The sequence below is a fragment of the Daphnia pulicaria genome, chromosome 6 (assembly GCF_021234035.1).
Source record: "Daphnia pulicaria isolate SC F1-1A chromosome 6, SC_F0-13Bv2, whole genome shotgun sequence".
NCBI classification, from domain to species: domain Eukaryota; kingdom Metazoa; phylum Arthropoda; class Branchiopoda; order Diplostraca; family Daphniidae; genus Daphnia; species Daphnia pulicaria.
This window is the reverse complement of record NC_060918.1, coordinates 5866896-5888769: the sequence shown is the minus strand read 5'-3', so window position 1 is coordinate 5888769 and position 21874 is coordinate 5866896. Positions and strand designations below refer to the sequence as shown.

General features: G+C 37.5%; 1 long non-coding RNA gene across 2 annotated transcripts; it reads left to right on the top strand.

The window, feature by feature from the left end:
• The first annotated feature begins 19645 nt into the window (after nucleotides 1–19645).
• On the top strand, nucleotides 19646–21425 carry LOC124341791. Of its 2 annotated transcripts, none has more exons than XR_006918604.1 (3): nucleotides 19646–20706; nucleotides 20772–20841; nucleotides 20897–21425. It is a non-coding gene; the product is annotated as an uncharacterized LOC124341791 (long non-coding RNA). The 2 variants fall into 2 exon arrangements; XR_006918605.1 differs by having other exon boundaries at nucleotides 19646–20841; nucleotides 20897–20956; nucleotides 21071–21425.
• The last annotated feature ends 449 nt before the right edge of the window (nucleotides 21426–21874 follow it).

Here is a 21874-nt window from a genome sequence, read left to right as displayed (position 1 = left end):
ATCCAGGTCGGGGGGGGGGGTTGATGCAGTGATCTGGATTTTTTTTAAAAATATTTTGGTAATAAGCTTCGCCACCTCCTCCCTAGCCTTCTTCTCACACTCTTTGACGAAATCCCAATCAGGTTTTAAATGAGTATCAGCCTAAACAATGAAATTATGAAAATGAACTTCATGACGCCAATAAAATTGTAAATAATTGCATTTGCATGATCTCCTACGGAAAAATATTCAAGTTCACCCAGTGAAGAATTGCTGTTAGTAAGTGAGTAAGGCTGGAAGCCGTATCCCGGCCTGTACGAACTGGTAAATCCGTTTCAGAGTCTGAAGCTTCACTACTTGGAGGGGATATTTTGTTGGCTTTCTAAAAGGAAAAATTGTTGAATGTGATATCAATATCACTTGTAGCGTATATTCAGGCTCTCTGCTTTTGTAATTATCTCATTTAGGTTTCACATTAACGGATATGCTCCCTAGTCAACTCTCAAAAATCAGCTTCAAGTTCCTTGGAAGTTCTTTGACCACAAACGAGTATGTACAAGAAAGAGAGAGATTTTATGTATATGCATTATTTTCGCAAAAGCGTGGGTTTTTCGGTCCCTTTCAGCCTTAGGGGTAGAACCTAATCCCTTTCCTTTGGACGCTATCTCCCGTTTTCCCCCTAGACGAACTAAGGGAGCATTCTTCATAGCCCTCAGCTCCTCATTTGCGAAAAAAACAAACGTATTTTTGCGAAAATACTTAATAAAAGATGAATTAGTATTCTAGTAGAGAAACAACACACTTCTCATTTATTAAATACACAATGGAAATTAATAAATATTCTGTTGACTTGTGATAAACGCATTTTAAATTTCAGCAGCCTTTATAGGAGGTATTGAATTTTAAAGATGGGAGGGTATTAATTCTTTTAGTTTAAATTTTTCATCTTAAAGTAAATGTTGAACAATCAATTAAATTTGATCGCTGATGAAAACACAAAACAAATTGAAAATACAACCAAAAAATTGCCCGTAAAAAACTGAAAAAGAATCTTATATTTTGAATTCTGAGATTGGTGAGTCGCGAAGTTAAAAAAGAAAATGAAAAATCACACGTAAAACATTGTTTGCGGAAATAATGAGAAAAAAGAATTTTCATTTTGCCGTATTTTATAAATTAATTGGCCTAAAAGGTGGGAAAATTTTGCACAGCAGTATTTCATGACTTTTTTTATTTTTGATACACGTTCAAATTTCGCCAAGAATGGAGACAAAGCCAAGATAACGATTGATGGTTGAGTTCGGCTGGATTGACCCAGAGAAATTGCCGAAAAAAAAATTAACATTGAAAACGATGAAGATTTTTGGGGAAGCTAACAAAAACACATGTCAATGTAATCGTATAGTTACATTTTAAAAGAACAGTAAGAATTCTTTGAAGACTTCAACTAGCAAACGAACTTCAAAATGTTTCCTCAATTTAATGATCCACATACTGGTTTAAACCAGTATGTGGATGTATAGATTCTGAAAATTATCAGAAACTCTCTCAGAGAAAATGTAAAAATCTGTAATTCATAGTTTTATTTTTTATAGATTTTTTGCACTATTTTTTCAAAAAGTTTTCTGTCAAAATATCTACTGTTTAATAGTGTGAAGGCAAAATGAAAGCAATAGCATTAGATTGAAATGTGAATTGCATTTCTAAAGCGCCATAAGTCGACGTGTTAAAACCGGGTGAAGTTTGTACAATGTACTAAAATCAAACAAAATCAATCTATTATTAATTGGAGCTGCTACTGAAAAAGATATGCTGTTTACAATCACTAGCAAACAAGACGTGTGTCATCCGTCGACATGGCAAAATAGTTTTGACGGGAGCATGGCTTTCAAACGGGATGTAATAACATCAGGCCGAAACAAATCGTGTCCCACCTTTTTTTCTTCTGAAAGGAAATCTTCTCAACTAAGAGTAGACATTCTGTAAGTTCAAACCAATTGTACGTACCTCATTCATCTGTACAATAGATGCAGTCATGCCAAATCTCGAACTTTACTGAGGGTAATTAACAAAAAACTAGAAGAAGGCCATGTCTTCGAATGCTTGAAGATGGAAGGATTTGTAAGTGCTGGATGTGGCTCAGGGCATGATGCAACGAATATCTTAAAAGGAGTACCGGAAGGGAGAATCGTTTTCTTTCTGAAGCAGTGCAGGAGTCATATATATTCTTGCAAATGTCATCAGTGCTATTATTTTTTACTTTTCGTGCTTTGTCTGTCCTTCATTCCCTCCTGTTTCTCAATTTTCAGCTGATCCTTTTTTCTCCATACATTTTTCATTTTGAGAATTTCATCCTTTTTTCATTAACTTCAGCAAGATTTTAACTGTAAATAAATTGTATTTGGTTACTTATATTGTAAATTTATTATTTGCCATTCTTGTCATTTTTTGGACACATAGACCTTGCTTTTGGACATCCCCTTTTACCTGATCACATCCTTTTCTGCATCTTCCTCATTGACACCTTTATTCAGATACTTATTGATACCTTTGACAGTGACAATATTCTGTACCATACCAAACATAGACAACATACTTAACTTCAACTCTCCCCTATGTCTCACCATGTTGAATTGCATTCTTTGCCACTTAGCCAAAAAGGTCTTGCTTTCTGACTCCCCCTTTTCCTCATTATCATCCTTCACATTGACACCCTTACTCAAAATTCCCATAAGAGATCCTATTATAAAATCAATGACAGCGGACTCGGACTCCCAACATGACATACTGTGAACAGAAAAGATTAAAGTTGGCTGAAAATGGTCTTCTTCATAAGCTATTCTAAAAATGGGGCTTTTTTGTTGCCCGAGAAATTAGGAAAAAAAGGAAACTTAGTTTGATAAAAATGAAGAAAGCCAGAAACACACCTTTCGTTATTGATCTTTATTTGAAGGAAACGTTAACTGTGTTAGTCTTTGTGGAAGGTTTCTTAAAAGCACTTTACCTTCAGTTGCATCGTCAGATTCAAAATTTGATAAGCATTAAAATTTACCGGGTAAATCAGGCCTTTCATATATCGGGCTACATCACAAAGATAATCTTAGCTGAAGACTTGTCATCGCAAAAATGGAAACCACAAAATCAATCTTATATAACCAGTAAACATAAAAAATCATGTTTTACCAATTCCGGACAGGGGGGCAGATTTTTTACTCTTACCCCCCTGCGTTACTCACCCCCCAGTTTTATGCCCTTGGTGGTATGTTTTCAAGAGCGGAATAGGGATAAAAGGGGGGAGTAACGAGAAAATGGTGGGCAAAAATTTGAAAAACAACGGAAATGATAAATGTTTAAAATGTCACAGTTTTATTTGAGAGAGAAAAACCTAGGGCGAACTTTATAATAGTTATTTATTATATCGATAAAAGTTCCAAATGTAAAAGGTGTAGTAAGCAGCTAGTAATATTCACTCGATAGAAATAATATAAAAAAAAATTTAGAACACGATTTTCCACCATACAATTTATTTTCCTTATTAGATAAAATTCTTCATGCCGAGTGCAATATTTTTGATAAAGAAGAAACAAGGGAAAATTTATTCTTTTTTTAGGGTATAGCCGAGATGTAGAAAGGGGAAGAAGAAGTAAACGAAGAAGTGGAAGAACAACAGGTAGACGGGGAAATAGACTCGATGAATTTGTTTCGTGAATTTCTCTTGAACTACAGTATTTTCAAAAAAGTTCCAATTTAGTCCCCGTATCACAGAACATTTTTTACAACAGGTGCACAACCAGCACCTTTATATCCTTTGCCGTAGCTAAAACCACGATGAAAGATGTACTCACTTTCTAATTTTGTTATTTATCCTATGTCTTAGTTAACTGATTTCTGATTTTTCTTGAACCTATATTCTTCATAGCGATATTACAATAAAGGAAATTAACAGATTTACTAAGGATAAACAAACAGTGTTTAGAACGTCAACGGGTTACCTTCTGTGAAATTTGACTTTTGAAGGCAAACGTCACAAATTCAATCGACTTTCCAAACAGTGCATACAAAGTGCAATTAGAAATGCCACATTGAACTTCTGGCTATTGCAAACAACTCATTACATAATACCAAGAGGCACATAAGAGTGCGTTGTTTTCTATCGTACTCATATATATGTTTAAAACATTCTAATTTTTGTTCGTTCTAGACAATAAACACTACCCACCTAAAAGAATTTAACTCTCTGCTTGAAAAAGAAGAAACCAAGAAAGAAGCGAAGAAAAGATCTTATTCAGGCTAGACTCCCTGACACTAGAAAGGTGAAAAATGGGATAGTTCTCGGAAGTACAAGCAGATAACAACACAAGAAGATTGAGGTAAAGCTATTCTTGGTGAGTTTTTCCATACAAGTCATAGTCTTATCTCACTTCATCTTATCCCATTCATGATTTTAACTTTAACTTTCGCAGAATCATCTGATTGTTTACCTCCTTGCTTTCAGTGAAGTCGATAAAAGATACTTTCAATAACCTCATGGTTGGACTGTCAGGGCCACTTGTAATCAGTAGTCTATTCTGTGGAACTGTTAAAGAAGACATGCAACTAGAGTAAAGCAAATCTTATTTGGGAACTTTACAAAGCTGATTATTTAAGCAGCACAACAGCGGATTGCTAGAATTCATGCAATGAATCAAACTTTTTAAAAGCCTTCGCAATAAAAACGAAAAACAAACTTCCCCGAAAAAAAGAAGTTGATGATGAAGATATGTCCAATGACGAAAGAAAGCGATTTTGTATTTATTGACCTATGTTAAATTTTTAATGGTGGGACAGAAGGAGATCTTGGTGGCGATGACTTATGGTTTGAAAATCATATTCATCTACCTCGCCTTTTGAGATGCACCTGCCATTATCTGAATTTGGTGGCCACTACGGATGTGAAAAATATTGATAATCTACGGTTGCAGAATTGACGACGCTAAGCTTTAGAAAATATGAAATAAACGGAGCCCTAGCTCCTTAGCATCCAACTTTATCAAAGATACAATGGTTGAACTTTCGTGATCCACACGAACGAACAATGCGAACGATTCGTGATCGCCACAAGGAAAGCATTATTAATTTATGCAACGCATTGAAATTATCGATAAATTATTGACATGGCGATTGCTTATTGCTGGGATAGCTATTTTAATGCATTTTTTAAAGTGGAGAACGTTTTAACGAAAAATAGAGATAAACTTGCCATTAATTTTGATCACTTCAAACTGATGAAACTTACTGTTTTGGAAGACGAATTTTTGAGAGAATACATTAAGATCATGAAGCCGCTTACTGAGGCCTACACCTCTTTCAAAATGAAGAAAAAATGTCAGCTGGATGTTTCCTACCCGTTCTCTAAATTTTTAGGAGAAAATTACAGAGTTCAAAGAAGACAGAAACATCATCCACTGCACACCGTTTATTTCAGATGGTATAGAGAAAAGGTTTCAATGGTTCTTCGAAAAAAAGCGATTTCCGTCTTGCATTTATAAGTGACTCCCGCTTTGAATTCTTATGATTAACCAAGGAACAGAAACCTGAAAACACAAAACTTTTCAAAAAAGAAGTTGAGAGACGTGACATCAAATTGTAAGTTTATATTCGATGGAATTGAGATGAAATAATAAAAAAATCTTCCCGGAGCATCTTCTCCGCCATATGTGTAATGTCCTAACTCAGTGGTTTAACTTCAACTTAGAGCTAGAATAAAGACGATGGGGAAGGATAGCTTGAACCTGTTTATTCTTAGCTGGCTATATCTCAACTGCCCGTAGCCTCAGCTATTGGCTAGTGAGGCGACGTTGCCATATTGCTGGATACTACATTTCTCCCTACTTTTGTTAGAAAGACGCTGAAGAAAAATGAAGAAAACATGAATGTGGAAATGACAATTTGGAGAGTAACATTTTTGAATGCTAGGTGAACAACATAGTAAACATGTGATTTTTTTAATTGTTTTAAACTTGTTTGTTGATTTTCCGTTTCTTGACGAATCTGCAGTCGCCTTTATCCTTACAGTTGAAAGAGTCCGGGCATCTTTTCATCGCGGTTCGGTACGCTCTGGGGTAGGTTCGATCAATTCATCGTCGTCTTCATCAGTTGGGAGAGAAGAATATTCGTCATCATTGGGCGGGAGAGGCGGGTAGTCGTCTAGTGCCTCCGTCTCGTGTATCGCGGGATGTATGGCCTGAGCTTCCGACCCACCGCTGAAATCAGCTATGTCTTGAGGTGTTGGCTGCTTTGTTGATGGGTGGACAGCATCCAGCGGGAAGGGATTTTCAACTGGAGGAGCAGGTGATGTTGGGGCCCTTGCAGTGTTCTTTAGAGTAGCGGGATCATCCCGATTGTTTGTTGGGAGAGATATAGAGTTTCTGGTGATGACTGTAGTTTTGGAAACCATGCTGCTTTATTGCTTAGCTGTGTCCAGCGGTTGGGAAGAGAAGGTGGGGCCAAGGTAATTTCGAAAATGCTTGACGTTGCTTAGTTGCTGTCTGGCTTTGCTGGCAGTGACTTCCGGTGGTGATGTTTTGAAATTTTCATTGAAGCTGATGCTGGCTTTATTCTGGACTGATGTTGGTTGCGCCATGTGCATTAAACCAAGTTTAAATGCCATCTCACCACTCAATAAGTTGCCACCGTCCCCGTCACTGATGTAGGCCGTTTCTTCAATGGAGTGGCCGTTGCGCGAGAGTCACGCAATGATGGCGCCTTGAAGGGGAAGGGGCTTCTTCGAGTTTTACGTGTAGATGTTGACTGAGGTTGGAGCCAGCTTGGGTTTTCCTAGCTGATCGTAAGCGTTTTGGTCCAGAATGGTTACAGTGGAGCCCGAATCAGCGATGACTGAGATTTTCACGTTGTTTACGGATACATCAAACTTGGAATTTGGGAGGCCCTTGATTGAGATCTAAAATGTGTGTTCGTCATCCGACTCGGAATTTTTGACGATTATTACGTTTGTTCTTTCTGTTTGTTTTGCAGGGTGGTAGGATTTTGTCTGCTGTTTTAGGATGATGTTGCTTGATTGGCCAGATCGCTCTCTTCGGGACGAACGATAGAACTGCTCAATGTGGTGGATATTCAGGCAGTTGCTGCATTGATGAAAGCGAGCTGGACACGTCGACAAGCGTTGATGAAACTGGCCACCACAGAACGAGCAGATTCCTCTGTCAGTTTGTTGCTGGTTTCGAGTTGGTCTGTTGCGCCGCATTATGAGGGCTTTTTGGTTTGTTTCCTTCTCCATTCGGTCTGCTTGGGTGACTGCTGCTTCGATGGCCCGAGCTTTGTTGAGGACGGCGTCTAGAGTCATTGCCGGTTTTTCTAATATCTTCCGTCTGATCTCGGTAGAGTTACATCCGATGGTCAGCTGAGCCTTGATTTCTCTGTCTTTGTTGATGAATCCACAGTTTTTTTATTATTGCTGTAGGCGCGTGTGGAACGTGTCGAAGGACTCGCCATCTAGTTGTCGTGATTGCCTGAACGTGAAAATTTCAAAATCTGTGTTCACACGAGGTGCGAAGTGGTCGTTTAAGGCACGCCATGCCGCTTCATAGAACGTTTCGTTCACTGCAACCGAGGTTGCTGTTGCTGGCGTTTTTACACGGACATTCGAATCTAGCGTGTCAAAAATCTCAAATACTCGTGACCCTCCATAGTGAAGAATCAGGGCCTTTCGTCTGGTATCGTCAGTGATGTTTAGGGCCGCCAAAAAGTTGTCGAAACGATTTACCCATTTGGATCAGCGAGGTCCAACTGAAAAAGGGTCTTCATCCATGTCGAACGGTGGAAAGGACGGTATAGATGACGCCATCTTGAACACCACGTTGCGGGATACACCGGAATCGAATTTAGTTTTCACTTACAAGACAGAAAATCTTTCACAGTCAAATACACGCAGTTAGGGTTCTATAATCTCGTCACCAATGTAATGTCCTAACTCAGGGGCTTAACTCTGACTTAGAGCTAGAATAAAGACGATGGATAGCTCGAACCTATTTATTCTTGGCTGGCTATATCTCAACTGCCCGTAGCCTCAGCTAGTTGCTAGCGGGGCGACGTTTCCATATTGCCGGTTACAGAATATGTTGAAATCATCGAGGAATCGGAGGAATTAGATGATAATAATGGTAAGTAAATTAACTTTTACATGCGTGAGGATACTAAAAGAGCACGAATACTGGAAATGGATGCACTGACACCGAAGAAGAAAACACTGATGATGATGGAGAAAGTGCCGAAGATTATTCATCAAGTTGTGACGATCACGGTGAGGCATCTTATGATGAAGAAAGGCTTGGCAGCCTGATGTCCGACTGCATGACGGACTCGGAGTCGAGAGATAAACCAGACCATTGGGTATAGAAATAGCTCGAAGACTGGTCTATAGTTAAGTACTCCATGGTTTGGCCCAAATATATAGCGCAACACTAAGACCTATCACGATGTTATTTTAGCCGTGTTCATAGAAAATTATAATGAATAAAACTATTCATCACGAGAAAAAAAAGATATAAAAGGAATTATTGGTAGTCGATTTTTAATTAACTGATGAAATCGCACGTCCTAAATAATGGAAATTGGCGATGAATTAGCTAACTGATAAAATCGCTGAGTTGAAATTGATGAACAATGAATAAATGAAATCGCTAGTCCTGAAGAGAGAAATTTCTTTTATTGAATCGAATTATGATTCATACATTCGAAAGAATCTTGCAAATGAAAATTATATTCCCCCATTACAATTAAATATTAGGGCAATAAGACCTGACAAAAGGAACTATAATCGTAATTAGGGAACAAGTTTCAGTGCCAAAAATGTGAGAATAAGAATATTAAAAGTTTCTTAGGTCACATGATATGATATACCTTTATAGATGAAAGAGCTCTCAGAAACCTGGGTTGTACAATCATCAGTGAAACATTTCTTGAATAACACGTGCACCCATAAAATAAATAACGGGAACTTGAGTCCCACCAACACTTTCCACTTTAAGATCACTTCAAGTCCTTTTTCTAATAGTACTAGCTACTCGATAGCAAGTGGGGAATCTATCCCTTATGATTTTTGGACAAGTTAAAAGATACTGTCAAGTTAGTAACAATATTTTTCTCTTGTGGGTTAGTTGCACACCTCAAGTGATTTCAAATTTTTGGGACGATCAAACTTTTCCTTCGAAAAAAATAGCTCTTGATTAAGAAATTCATATAATTCAGGAATTAGGTGCTTGTTGATCCATCATACAACCTGAAGAATCAAAGGAACACCATGACCGCTACTTTCTTATGTTACCTCACTTTTCACTTACCATTTCTCTACCATTTCTCGACCACATGGAAAGTGGGGTACATGATGAATTGTCCCGGGAATTAAAATGAAAAAATAGCAAACTATATGAATAACTTATTTTTCAAATTGTTATTTATAAATTTGTTCACGGTTGAATTTCTGTCTGACTTAGTTTGCAAATCTGAAAAATTTTGAACTGGCTGGAATCTTCCTTCATATACATGACGTATGGCATTGTAATTCCTTCAGAGAGCGAACATCACTTTCTTGAGTTCCAGCTCAAGTTTTCTATGTAGCTTTCGCGGAACTTCCTACACTATTTCGTCAGGTTGTGCTTTCCAAACTGATGGGTACCTTCTTATCTACTGCTAAATTGGGTGCCGTACTTAGAAACCAAAATGGTTATTTAGTTTCTCTTTTTCTCTGACGGGGAGATCTAGTTCTTCGTATATACCTTGTTATAAAGCACCAAATCTACCTTTTGCAAAAAAAAATTCCTATTGATCTTCATTTAAAAAAAATAAAACGATGCATTTCGTTAAACTTAGTCGCGTATGCAGATTGTATTTTTTACGCGGATGAGCATGGCACCCAAAAAGACCCAAAAATATTTTGGCCGTAATGCCTTTGTACATATTTTTCCATGCTTCGATAAATGATTGAAATATATGCAAGCGGAATTTTGAGGGAAGCAGATCAAAACAATTCCATTTGCAAAGCAATTATTGTTGACCATCTATGTGGCTGATTGAATTGCGAAGTAGAGCAAAGTCGTGTGGCTATGGAACTGGCGTGACCAAAGTATGTTTTTATTGACCCTTCGTTATTAGTTTAGTCGTTTATATTTTGGATCCTTTAGTTTAAAAAAATCTTCTCTATCCAAGAGACTTGTTGATCAGCCATACGAAATTTTGCGTTCTTGCAAGTCTTCGAAAGTTCAACTCACCCAAATTGATTTCCCTTTCACAGTGGATTTTGCTTAAACTCTTCTAAAAGATTCAGAACGATGACCGGAAGTCTGCCCAGGTGCCGGTTTCACAGTCGTCGCCATGTTTCTAGTCACTGTCCTAGTAACTACATCCCCAGATGTCAACTCATCAGCCACAACATCAGCTTACAGAAATTAAGGTCAGACAACGGAGGCCAGCCCTGTCTTAGTGATTTTTTTCCCCTAGGAAGGGACGCAGAGTGCTCCCCCCGGCCTAAAATAAAATAAAAATCTTGCTGCGTGTTTTTCTTGATTGTGGTTTTTTCAAAGATTTCTTTATTTTTGTTATTTTTATCAAAACGATTACAGTTTTTCGCGGGACTTATATCAACCTTGAAGTTATCAATTAATTGCAATTGCTTGGCATGGGCTTCATCTGTTGGAGAACAAAAAAAATGAAATGGACCCCACACAACCGTTTTAATCAATAATCAATGACCATGGCTGTAAAATTACAATGAAGACCGAATTTCCCTCCATATTCAGAGATAATATCATCACCCGAGTCTTTTTCTTTTTCGAATTTAAACTTGAAAATTTCTTCGACTTGAAAACAAAAAACGCATAAAAACGAAACATTTTGTAAAGAAATAAAAAATAAAAAGATAAAATTACGTCTTACTTTTATGTCTTTTTACCATAAAGCCACGGCACTAATTTCTACGGAATTATCCTTCACGTGAAAAGTGGCCCAGCGTAAAACAAGGAAGCAATAAGCCTGTCACGGGAAACAATGTTTAGAAGAAAAAACAAACAAATTCCATTAAAATACATTGAAACATACCATGCTTAAGTCGGGTTCAAATCCATAATTTTTTACACTTTATTACACTTATGAGCGGATCTCGTCGCTTCATGGGTGAATACATTTCCAAAAACAATACAGAAGAAATCAAAAATTCTAAACTGAACCAATTTGCCCATCGCTTTCGAGTGAAATGGCTGGTTAGGTTTTCCGCAACCAACACAAACGTTTCCTTTAAACATTTCAACGACTCGTTGACTTTCCCTTCAAATAATTCAAAAGTTTTTTTAGGTCAAATTCGTCCACGGCGTAACTGTAATTCACGGAATAAATTTTTAACTTATCAGAAATTTCCCTTCGGCAAGCCAAATCACAGGCATTACGAAATCCTCTTCGGTTGGATTCTCTCGCATAAAAATTCAGTTTCACACAAAATTCAACCATTTGCAATGATTGTGGAATGGTTCTTTTCTTTCTTATGAATACTAGCCCATAGCCAAGATTTAGGAATTGACGGGAAAAGAACATTTTTGAAACGGTTTTGCAAAATCCTACTATCACACTCTCAATACCGAGTCCAAATATGTCACACAATGATGTGATTGCAGTTATTGTCATAGCGTTGGCGTGTATGCTTTTTTCCTTTCCTTTCACTGTTTTGGCAGCGTATATATGTGTAAACTGTACAGTATAAGTTGAAACAACTATTTTAATTTCTTTTTTATCGGATTTCTTTTCACCTAATTTGGTTTCAATTGTTAGAGTGGTCATGGACTCCACATCCGAAGTATTTTTTTTCCGGACGAGTTCCAACAGCCAGCAATCATCGACTTGGATTGAGGAGCGGGAAGCTTAATTAAGAAACCTTTTTTAACAAAAAAGGTGAATTTTATAATTTTTTTATGATTTATCTGTGAACCTGCTTCCGATGTCTCGGACAGAAATGAAATAAACTGTAATTTAGGAACTAAAAAAAATATATATTTGTCTTTTTTGTTGAAGATTTCAAAACCAGAATTAGCCGTGACGTAATCTTTGACAAAATCAAACGTCAAACATCACCATCATATACAGTCACGCTTGTTAATTTCTTGAGCAGGCTAATTGCTCTATGTGTTTTTACTTCATATTGACGGAAGGTATACTGGGAATCAAACTACTCCCCCATTTTTTAATTCCTTTTTAACCTTTTAAGGAAAAAAATGAGAGAAAGAAAGGGGCAGGAAAGGCCAGGAAAGGGGTGACGCAGTCAAAGACAGTCCTAGTCCTAGTCTCGCTTATTCCCCCGTGTAATTCAGATATCGCATCTCATCAGGCTCAATACAGTGACGTTTCTTTACGCACGTATCGTAAGACAGACTTAACAAGGCACAGTTGCTATAGCTCTTTCCAATTCACCGACAGCTAGACGCAGCACTGATCCGTTGTGATAAGAAAAACTCAACGACGGCACTCGAATTCCGCAGCTGCGGAGATTCCACCCTTCCAAAGAGATAAATAAACGTTTTTTCGTTGCGGTCAATGCAAATATGCCAAGAATTCCAGCAGCATGTGACAAACACCTCATTGGAATCACCAAAAAGACTTCTGTAAAAGAAACAAGTCGCAAAAATGTCTATGGTTATGACTTAGCCGATTATCGTCAAATTTTTATCCAAAAATATAACTCCCTCCCCCCCCTTTAGCCCGAGTTTTAAAAATTCATTGCTCCTTTTTAAAAGCATTTCTAAATTCATTGACGTTTTTTGCGTTAGAACAATTTTCTTAACTTATTAAAAAGATAATAAATCTGTTAAAATATTTTGGAAAATATTTCAAAATCTAATGAAACTTGACAAAATGTCGTTAATTGTGTACCCTTCTCCTAAAAAATTAAAAAATTAAATAAATTAAACGAAGAAAATGCTTATATTTTATCGATTCACGTAATTCGTACCCCAATTTTTTCTTCTAATCATTAGTTCAGAAGATTTTTCAATTATTCGGATTATTCAGTTTTGCTTGTAGATGACTGCCAATATCACGGATCAACTCCGTTGGATAATTAAGATTAATTATGGCTTGGACAATTGACGATCCAAAGAGATTAAATGAATTGGAATTAATTAAGACTCTATATTGATGAAAAGACGGCTTTTGGGTATTTAGTTGATTATCCGATACAATCACAGAAGAAAATCGATTTGTATAGCTTTTTGCTGTTCTTTCTGCCAGAAACTTCTTTTTCTTTAACTGGCGCATTGACTGCGGATTGGGAAGCCGCTTCTAACCCTTGGTGCGGAAGACAGTCGGGCCTGCGCCCGTCAGTGGACGCATATTCTTCTTCATCTGCTTCTAGCTTCAACAGGAAAAGCTTGGCGACGGTAAGATGACGCACTTTCATTGGGCGAACGACGCTATCCGAGCCTTTAAACACCTATGTTACTAGTCCCAACGGCCACTGGCTTTGTGTGTGTTCGTCAATTACCAGTACGTCGAACGATGACCAGTACGTGGAAACAATATTGTCCCGTTGTTAGAATGCACATACTTATGGGTGTCCCGCGCAACCTTGAAAAAAAAAAACGAGATGAACGTGTCCGCGTCGATAGCGAAGACCATTTCGAATGGACGGCGCAGGTTAGACACGTAAATAAACAGCCCCGCCGCTTCACGACTCGTTGGAAAATCTTTACTTCGATGGGGCTGAAATAGTCAACTTCGGTACAAGCGAAGGCAGGCTGGAATAAACGGTCGGACGGTAAAGCCGCCATAAGCGGTGCTGTTGCCTTTGCTGCAAACCACCAGAAGAGCGTGCAATAGTCGACGACTTGGCGGATAAGACGATTGGGCTTGGTTATCTCAAATTCACACTGCACTTTTGGCAGCGTTCCCTATGGTGAGCTTCAATTCAAAGCGTAAAATTGGCGCTGTGTTAGACCGATGAGCCGGTAGCTTCCTAGCGTGAACTCGTCCGGGATGATTCTTCCTTTTCGAAATCCTTGGTGATTGGCCCTTTCTAATAGTGAACTTAGTCCCACAGGGAACGGCTGACAGGTGGCTGCTTCTTTCTCCGCTTCACACCGATTTCTTTCACGGAATTGGCCGGCCAGCGCAGGATGGGCGCTACTATTCTTTTCACCCTGTTCAACGGAATCAATTAGGCTAGTAGAGAATCGACACCAAAAGTTGCCTTTCTTGTGGCCCAGGTGAAGACGGTAGACATCTGCTTAATTTATGGATCCGGAGCCAAGTCTAGCGGAGACTGCAAGTCAGAAAATGCTTGCCATAATTCCGTTTCACTCATCACGAAAGCCGGTTAAGTGAAGAAAAGTTGGCTTGTAGTCAATTCCGCCGATGGGACTCCCTGGACAGAGTATGCAACGTTGGTACGTACAGCCAACGAGTGGAGACGAACGCTTCTAGAATCTCACTAACTATGTTAGCCACATATACCGTAAAACAGAGGCTCTCCTAGTTGAAAACGGGCAGATTGTTGGTAGAATCGGTGAACAGCACGACAATGCGAATCTTGAGGCGCAACTCCTTGATGATGGTAGTGGCCATCCAGACGAACATTATATGTCGACAGAGCTCCCACCGCGGAAGTGACACATGATTATCGGCGCCACCTTCATTTTCAACATGACGGCCGCCACTTCCTCCGACCCGTTTGGCCACTCAAACCGTAGATAGCCTCAAGGAAGCGTCCGAATACATCATAAGCTCGGTAGCTCCTTTACTGTACTATGACAAACAATGGCCCCTTGGAATCCTAAGGTCGTTGTAGGCTAAAATTACTGTTGTTTTACCTCATTTATTAACACTGAGCGAAAGCGCACATTTTTAAACGAAATAAAATGATGGATCTTCCAATCCCTTGATGGTTTTTCTCGACAACCCAATTTGGAAACTTTGCGTCAACCACAGCCTTTACGATGTGGGGGTAAAAGCAATCACCCCATATCTAAATTTTGCCGTATCATTTTCATTTGCTGGTAGTCTCTGAATCGACTAAAGGCCAAAAAATTCATGAGCGTTATTCAAATTAACATGTTAATTTGAATCATCAAGTAATTAAACATTTTAACACGTATCACGTCATAATGTTGTTGTTGTTGGTGTAATTCAAAACTTCGCATTAGCATTCAGCTGGCAAGTTTTTAAATTATCACATCATAAAGAAAAGAGGATCACCTAATAAAAAAAACAATTTTTTTAAAATAAAATATAACCTATTTTCAAATAAATATCTAAAAAAATATTACCATACACACGAAGATAACTGGTATACATTCCATCACCATTGTAGCTAGTTTTCATAACAAAAGGTGTACTAAAATGTGCCGTCAGAAACACGAATAATTTATGTCGATCTGTAAGCAAGCATTTTTTTCTCTCCAGCAATCATTTTTGATCTAATGAACACAACACATATAGCAAAATGTCTACAAATTAAATCATGCATCCATACAACATACATCCATAAATCCATCCATCATACATAAAAAAATATCTAGTGAAATGTCTACAAATAAATTATACATAAATCACAAGTACTGACATACCAAAAAAATGTTATGGCGACTAACCAAATATTAGAATTATCAAAATCAATATTATTTACAGAAAAGGGGAAAAATGAACCTATCACTGAAATGGTACTCGTCTAAAATGGCGTCGTCAAAAATGGCGTTGTCGATAATTCTTGGTGTTCTTTGTGGCTACTAACGAGGCTCATTTTTGATCTAATGAACACAACACATATAGCAAAATGTCTACAAATTAAATCATGCATCCATGCAACATACATCCATAAATCCATCCATCATACATAGAAAAATATCTAGTGAAATGTCTACAAATAAATTATACATAAATCACAAGTACTGCCATACCAAAAAAATGTTATGGCAACTAACCAAATATTAGAATTATCAAAATCAATATTATTTACAGAAAAGGGGAAAAATGAACCTATCTCTGAAATGGTACTCGTCTAAAATGGCGTCGTCAAAAATGGCGTTGTCGATAATTCTTGGTGTCCTTTGTGGCTACTAACGAGGCTACAGGTTGCGCGTTGCCAGAAAACTAAATTTTTCTAGTTTAGCTGAATTTTCAGTTCATTTTATTCCTTCATCTCAATAAGTTGCTGGTTGCTTGGTATTTTTTGCTGAGAAAGGGGAATAATTTTACGGGAATTATAATGGAAGTCTTGAAGTTCATCAAGAATCCGACCCAGTCTTGCCATTCCTTGGCCAGCTCTGGTTTGAAAGATGAGTCCCATGTATACCGGGCTCGAAAATCCTTCTGAAGAATTAATTTAGTGACGATTGAAACAGGAGCAAGGAATCCTTCGAAATTTGTTGCTGTAGCGCGTAGGACTTCACGTCGAATAGCTTCTGCAGCTCACACTTCCGGTTGCTTTAAACAATGGTCGGCGAAGTCGAGCGAAATTCCGTTTGAGTCCAAAGTCCTTTCAGTGGGCAGGCCGTCAAAGTCAACTTCCAGAGATGCAACCAGCTTGCCAGGTAACGACGACAGGACGACGGGAAGAACCCCACTGGCCCAACTCAAATCCGCTTTTATTCGGGGCTCGCGTAAGCGTTGCAGCACCGTTGATTGCTTCGATTTTCACCCAAAAAGAAAGACGTGACCTAATTGTCCACGTAAAACTGGCTCCATTTCCTGGACCACAAACTGGACGTCTTCGTCATTGGCATCTTCTGCCGCATGACGCAAAACATACGTACAAATGGTGTGAAAACAAACGGAAACAAATATGTGGACTTTCATGTGACATACGTTCTTTACCAGATGAACTTTGGACAAATACGAGAGATAAATAAACGCGTCTTCTACACGCACACAGAGCCGATTAAATTTATTCATTTTGTCACTACCCAGTGCGATGGGAAACTCGTAGCCGAAGCAGCACGCCAATCAGATTGATTTGGAGCACTAACCCCATTAACAGCTGCTCATTCAGTGAAACACCGTTGAACATGACCACTGCGTCGTAGACCAGTCGTCGCTTTCCTTTCTTGTGCGGGTGGGGCACAGGGTGTCATGGTAGATACCACGCTCTGCCACTGGGTATCACCATAAACTGCAATTTTTTGGATAACCCCGGGCTACAATTTTCTCTTTTTAGATAATCTTGGCCAATTCCTCGATACTGGACAACTTCTTCATTTTTCTTCTGAGCCGCTCGAGGGTGCTTTGATTGTTATCCGGAAGGTTGCCGCTGTCCTTCGCCGCACCACCTTGATCCCTTCGGCTCCTAGCGATGCTTTATTTTGGCACTGGCGAAACACACTAGCACAAAGCCGCCGTGCAGGGAATTCAAATCTCCTTCCTGGAAAGACCCCAACTCCAAAAGCGCTCTGATACAAGCCATCGCAGGCGGATTTCCACATTTTTTTCTGGAGGTCTAGCAGGCAGCACTCATACAGCACTGGGTGTAATAAAAACTCGCCTATCTGCATTGAATATCCGTTGACACGCAGCTACGTACTTCTTACCTACAATCTTTTGGCAGGCGAGATAGCAAATGAAATACTCGAACACCCGTATTCCTTTCGATGTTAAAATTCGTGGGTATCGATAAATTGTGGATAATTTTATCCATTTTACATTGAATCATTCGGAAACGTGCAAGACCCTGAAAACGACGCCCACTCCATTGAAGGTAGTGTGATAACAACAAACAAAGTATGAAGAAAAACAAAACAAAAATGCAAATTCAATTTTCCCCTTATATTCATCAAATGGCAAAGCGTTATATGGCAAAGACGATCAGTCTAGCCTTCTCCTTACGCATCTTGGTAACATCCCAATCGGGCTTCAAATGAGTATAAGCCTAGACAATGAAATGACGAAAATGATTTAAAAAAAGACATTCACGACGGCTATTTAATTGTTAATAAGTTGCCTCATCCCACGTGGAAAAATTATTTCTAGTATTGATAATATTAGGTTAACCTAGTGAATAATGGTTGTCTATAAGTGATTAAAGCGGGAAGGCGTATCCCTAGTAACTGGTAAGTCCGCCGTGTCAGAGTCTGAAGCTTCACTACTTGGAGGGAATTTTTTGTTGGCTTTATAAAAGGAAAAAACAAAATTGTTTTAGGTGAATTCAATATCAGAATCAATTGCAGCGTACATCTTTTTGGTGCTCTTCTTTAGTAATTATCTTACTTAGGCTTCCAATTGCTGGGTTCGCCTAGATAACTCATGAACATCAGCAAGTTGATGAGGAAGTGATGAGACCGTAACGAGTCTGTACAAGAGAGAGAGAGAGAGAAAAGGGGGAGTTATGTGGACACGCAGTGCTTGCAGAACTCAAAAGATCTAATTTAGCAGATGCAGGTAATGAAGTTTCTATTTTGGATAAAGTGGAAAGAGTGGAGTTTATCACATGATTTCATCAAATTGAGGTATTGTGAAACAAATCAGTTGGTTTATAAAAAATACTTATTCAAAGATATTTTTAGACTTAAAAGTAGTAGTCCAAAAGGAAAATGTTAAAAGGTGACATAATCACTTTAAAAAATTACAGTAAACCGCTGTAAATCTTCCATGGGAATCACCAGCTAAAACCTATCTTTGTTCCTTGTTTTAGAAGAAATGTGATAGACAACTAGAGTTGTCTTCCCCTATTATGACAGGAAATGGATTTTTTAAAAATCCGAACAATAAAAAACAAAACGAGAGAAGAACGATAAGGAAATAGTCGCAAGAAAAAATTAACAATAAAAACGATGAAAATTTTGAGGCTAACAAAAACACATGTCAATGTAATCGTATTGTTACATTTTTGAAAGAACGGTAATGTTTCATTGAAGTCTTGTAAAAAATTTTAAAATGTATAAATCTGTGATTCGTCTTTTTGGTTTTGATTGGTTTATTATTTTTAACAATTTTTTTTAGTTTTGTGTCAAAATATCTACTGTAATAATAATACTAAATATTAATAAATAAAAATGGTTAATTCATAAAACAATAAAAGAACGTAGCGCCATAATGTGTAGAGTACTGGGTACAACATGAGATAGATACACCCGTCTCCATAAATATCCGACTCTCCCAAACGGCAGGAAATATTGTAATACCGCTGCAATTATTCTTGACACTGAATGTCATTGCAGCGGCATGTCAAAATTCTTTTTTTTTGTATTCTTGCTTTCTACCTCCTACCTACCTTTCTACCCCCCCCCCCCCCAAACTTTGAAAGACAATAATACCAAAAAAAGAATGTTGACATGCCATTGGGCTGCTACTGAGAATGAAAAACAAGACGTGTGTCATCCATCGACATGGCAAAATCATTTTGAAGGGAGCAACCAACATCAGACCAAAACAAATATGTCCCACCGTTTTCTTCCGAAAGGAAATCTCCCCTGATATTCTGAAAATTCGTTTCAATTATTTCTCACTAATTGGCACAATAGATGCAGCCATACCAACTCTCGAAACTTACCGAGAGTAACCAGGAGGTGCCGGTGTGGCGGCAGGTCCCTCTTGGTGTTTTGTTTTTGTTTTTTTGTTTTTTTTGTAGTTGTGTTTTTTTGTGTGTGGTCAACGTTGAATACATGACTTTCTCAGAACGTCGTCACACATAGGGGGTGGGTGGAGGGTGGGTGGGGTTGTTGGGGTTGGTAGTGTTTATTTTAGAATTATTTCGTATACATTGCGTTTTAGACGTAATGATTTCGTTATTGTTTCTCTTCTTTGTCTTTGTGCGAAGAGACGCTTAGTTAAAGTTTTAGTTTAGTATTAGTTGGTTGTTGTTAAAATGAGTTCTTTAAGTGAAGTTGATTCAGGTAATTTGAATAAGTGGAATGTGAATGCGAAGAAGTTTTCAATTAGTGAAATTGTTTGTCCATGGTCGCATGATAATTATCCGTGAGTATTTACCTTTTTTTTGTTTGTGATAAATGTTGATTTTTTTTAATTCTTTTTGTTTAAGATGGGCTTTGGAGGTGAAGGTGGATAGTGTTGATCCTTTTAAAACTGGGAAAACTGGGAGTTGTATAAATTTTGCTGTGAAGTTGAGAGATGCTACAGAAGTGGTTCATTGTATTGGTTTTCATGATGCGGAAGTGATATCTAGGAGGTTCAAGGTAAATTTTTCTTTTGAATTGTTTTATACTATGATTTGTTAATGATTTCATTTTATTTGTTTATTTGTTATTTTTTCATGCTGATGTTTTAGGTTGGTGCTACTTACAGAATTGAAAATGCTAATCCGAAGGATGTGAATCCTAATTTTGTCCGTGATGATAGATTTGATCATAAATGTGAGATCATGTTGCCTGCTAATAATTTGGTAATTTTTAGTCACATTTTTTGTTAGTTTCTGATTATTTTCCTTTCGTTAGATTTGGTGTGTTGTAGAAAGTGGATTTCCTCCCCAAAAAGTTAGAAAAGTTGAGGAAAAGGTTGATGTTTTGCCGTCAACGTCGTTGATGAAGGAATCAGTGGAATCAGTGAAAAGTCCAATCTCTTTGTCATCTGAAAAAGAGATAGTATACATCTTTGTTTTTCAAATCTATTGTGAGTGATCATTGGGGATTTTCCGTGTGTCGTTACTCGGCTGATTGTATGCAAAAGTTGGAGCCTGTTGGGAAGAACTATAAATGTACATCTTGTGATATTATTTCTGATGACTTTGATTGACATCTATCGATTTTGGTATTTATGTTTTCATTTTGTTTGTGGTATATTTTTTCACTTTTGATAATGAATTTGTTGTTTAGTTGAATGTTTTCGATGGACTGAATGATTTTGAAGTTGAAGCTACTTCTACCAATACAGAAAAGATTTTAGGTACAATATTTGTTTTTACTTTGTGTTTGTTAATTCGTTATCGTTTTTTATGTAGGTGTGACGTCATTGTTTGTTGGAAAATGTGTTCGTAAAAACGAGCTTGAAAAGTTGAAAGGTGTGGCCATGGCGGCTTCGAATAAGTTGTTTAATCTTTCTTTTTTGGCGACCAAACCGTTATATTTATTTATTTTATTTTACTTTGTTTTTGTTATTTTTTTGTGTTTTTTAGGGTCAGACGGTCACACATAAAAGAGTTGATTCCGTGTCTGAATGTTTCATTTCTGGAGCTGAGGTGATAATTAAGAAGATGCTTGATAATGAATCTGCAGAGGCTATGGACGAAACGAAATGAATTTTTTTGTTGCTGTGCCGAGGTCTTCTTTTCTGGATATGAAAAAAAAACAGAATTTTTTTTTGTTTTGGTTGAGGTATAATGCTAATTAGTAATTTAGAAACTTATTTTGATAATGTATTTAAACTGAAACGAAGTTTGAATGGATGAAATTAAAATTGGTGGAATGAAGTACGTGTTTTTTTTGTGTTTTTATTGCGTGAAAACATGTTTCGATTTTTTTGACGATAGAAGAACCGAATTAGTTGTGGTTTTCGATATTTAAAGTTGTTTGGATTGTTTCAAATGAAAAATATGAATGGTCTATGACTAATAAGTATGGTTATTCAATAGTTAAATGTTATGTTTTATTATTGAAATTTTTTTAGATTAATGTTTTTTGTCGTCTGACTTACGTAAGGTATTTCATATTGATTGTTGCTTTGCTTTATTAGATCAAATTTTTTTAATTACTTTGATTCAATTTCAGCATGGTCTGGCAACATTTAGTTCTACTTACGTTTTCAGGATATATCGATGGCGTAGGGTTATAGAATAATGTTTTAGGTAATGAATTCTCTTATTATTGTTATTAATACCATTCAATTGATTACAAATTTAGATTGAAGTCATATTTGCCTTTCGTCAGGTTGTGTTCCATCGTTTTCTGTGGCTAGTTGTGAAACATACTACTTACAAGTA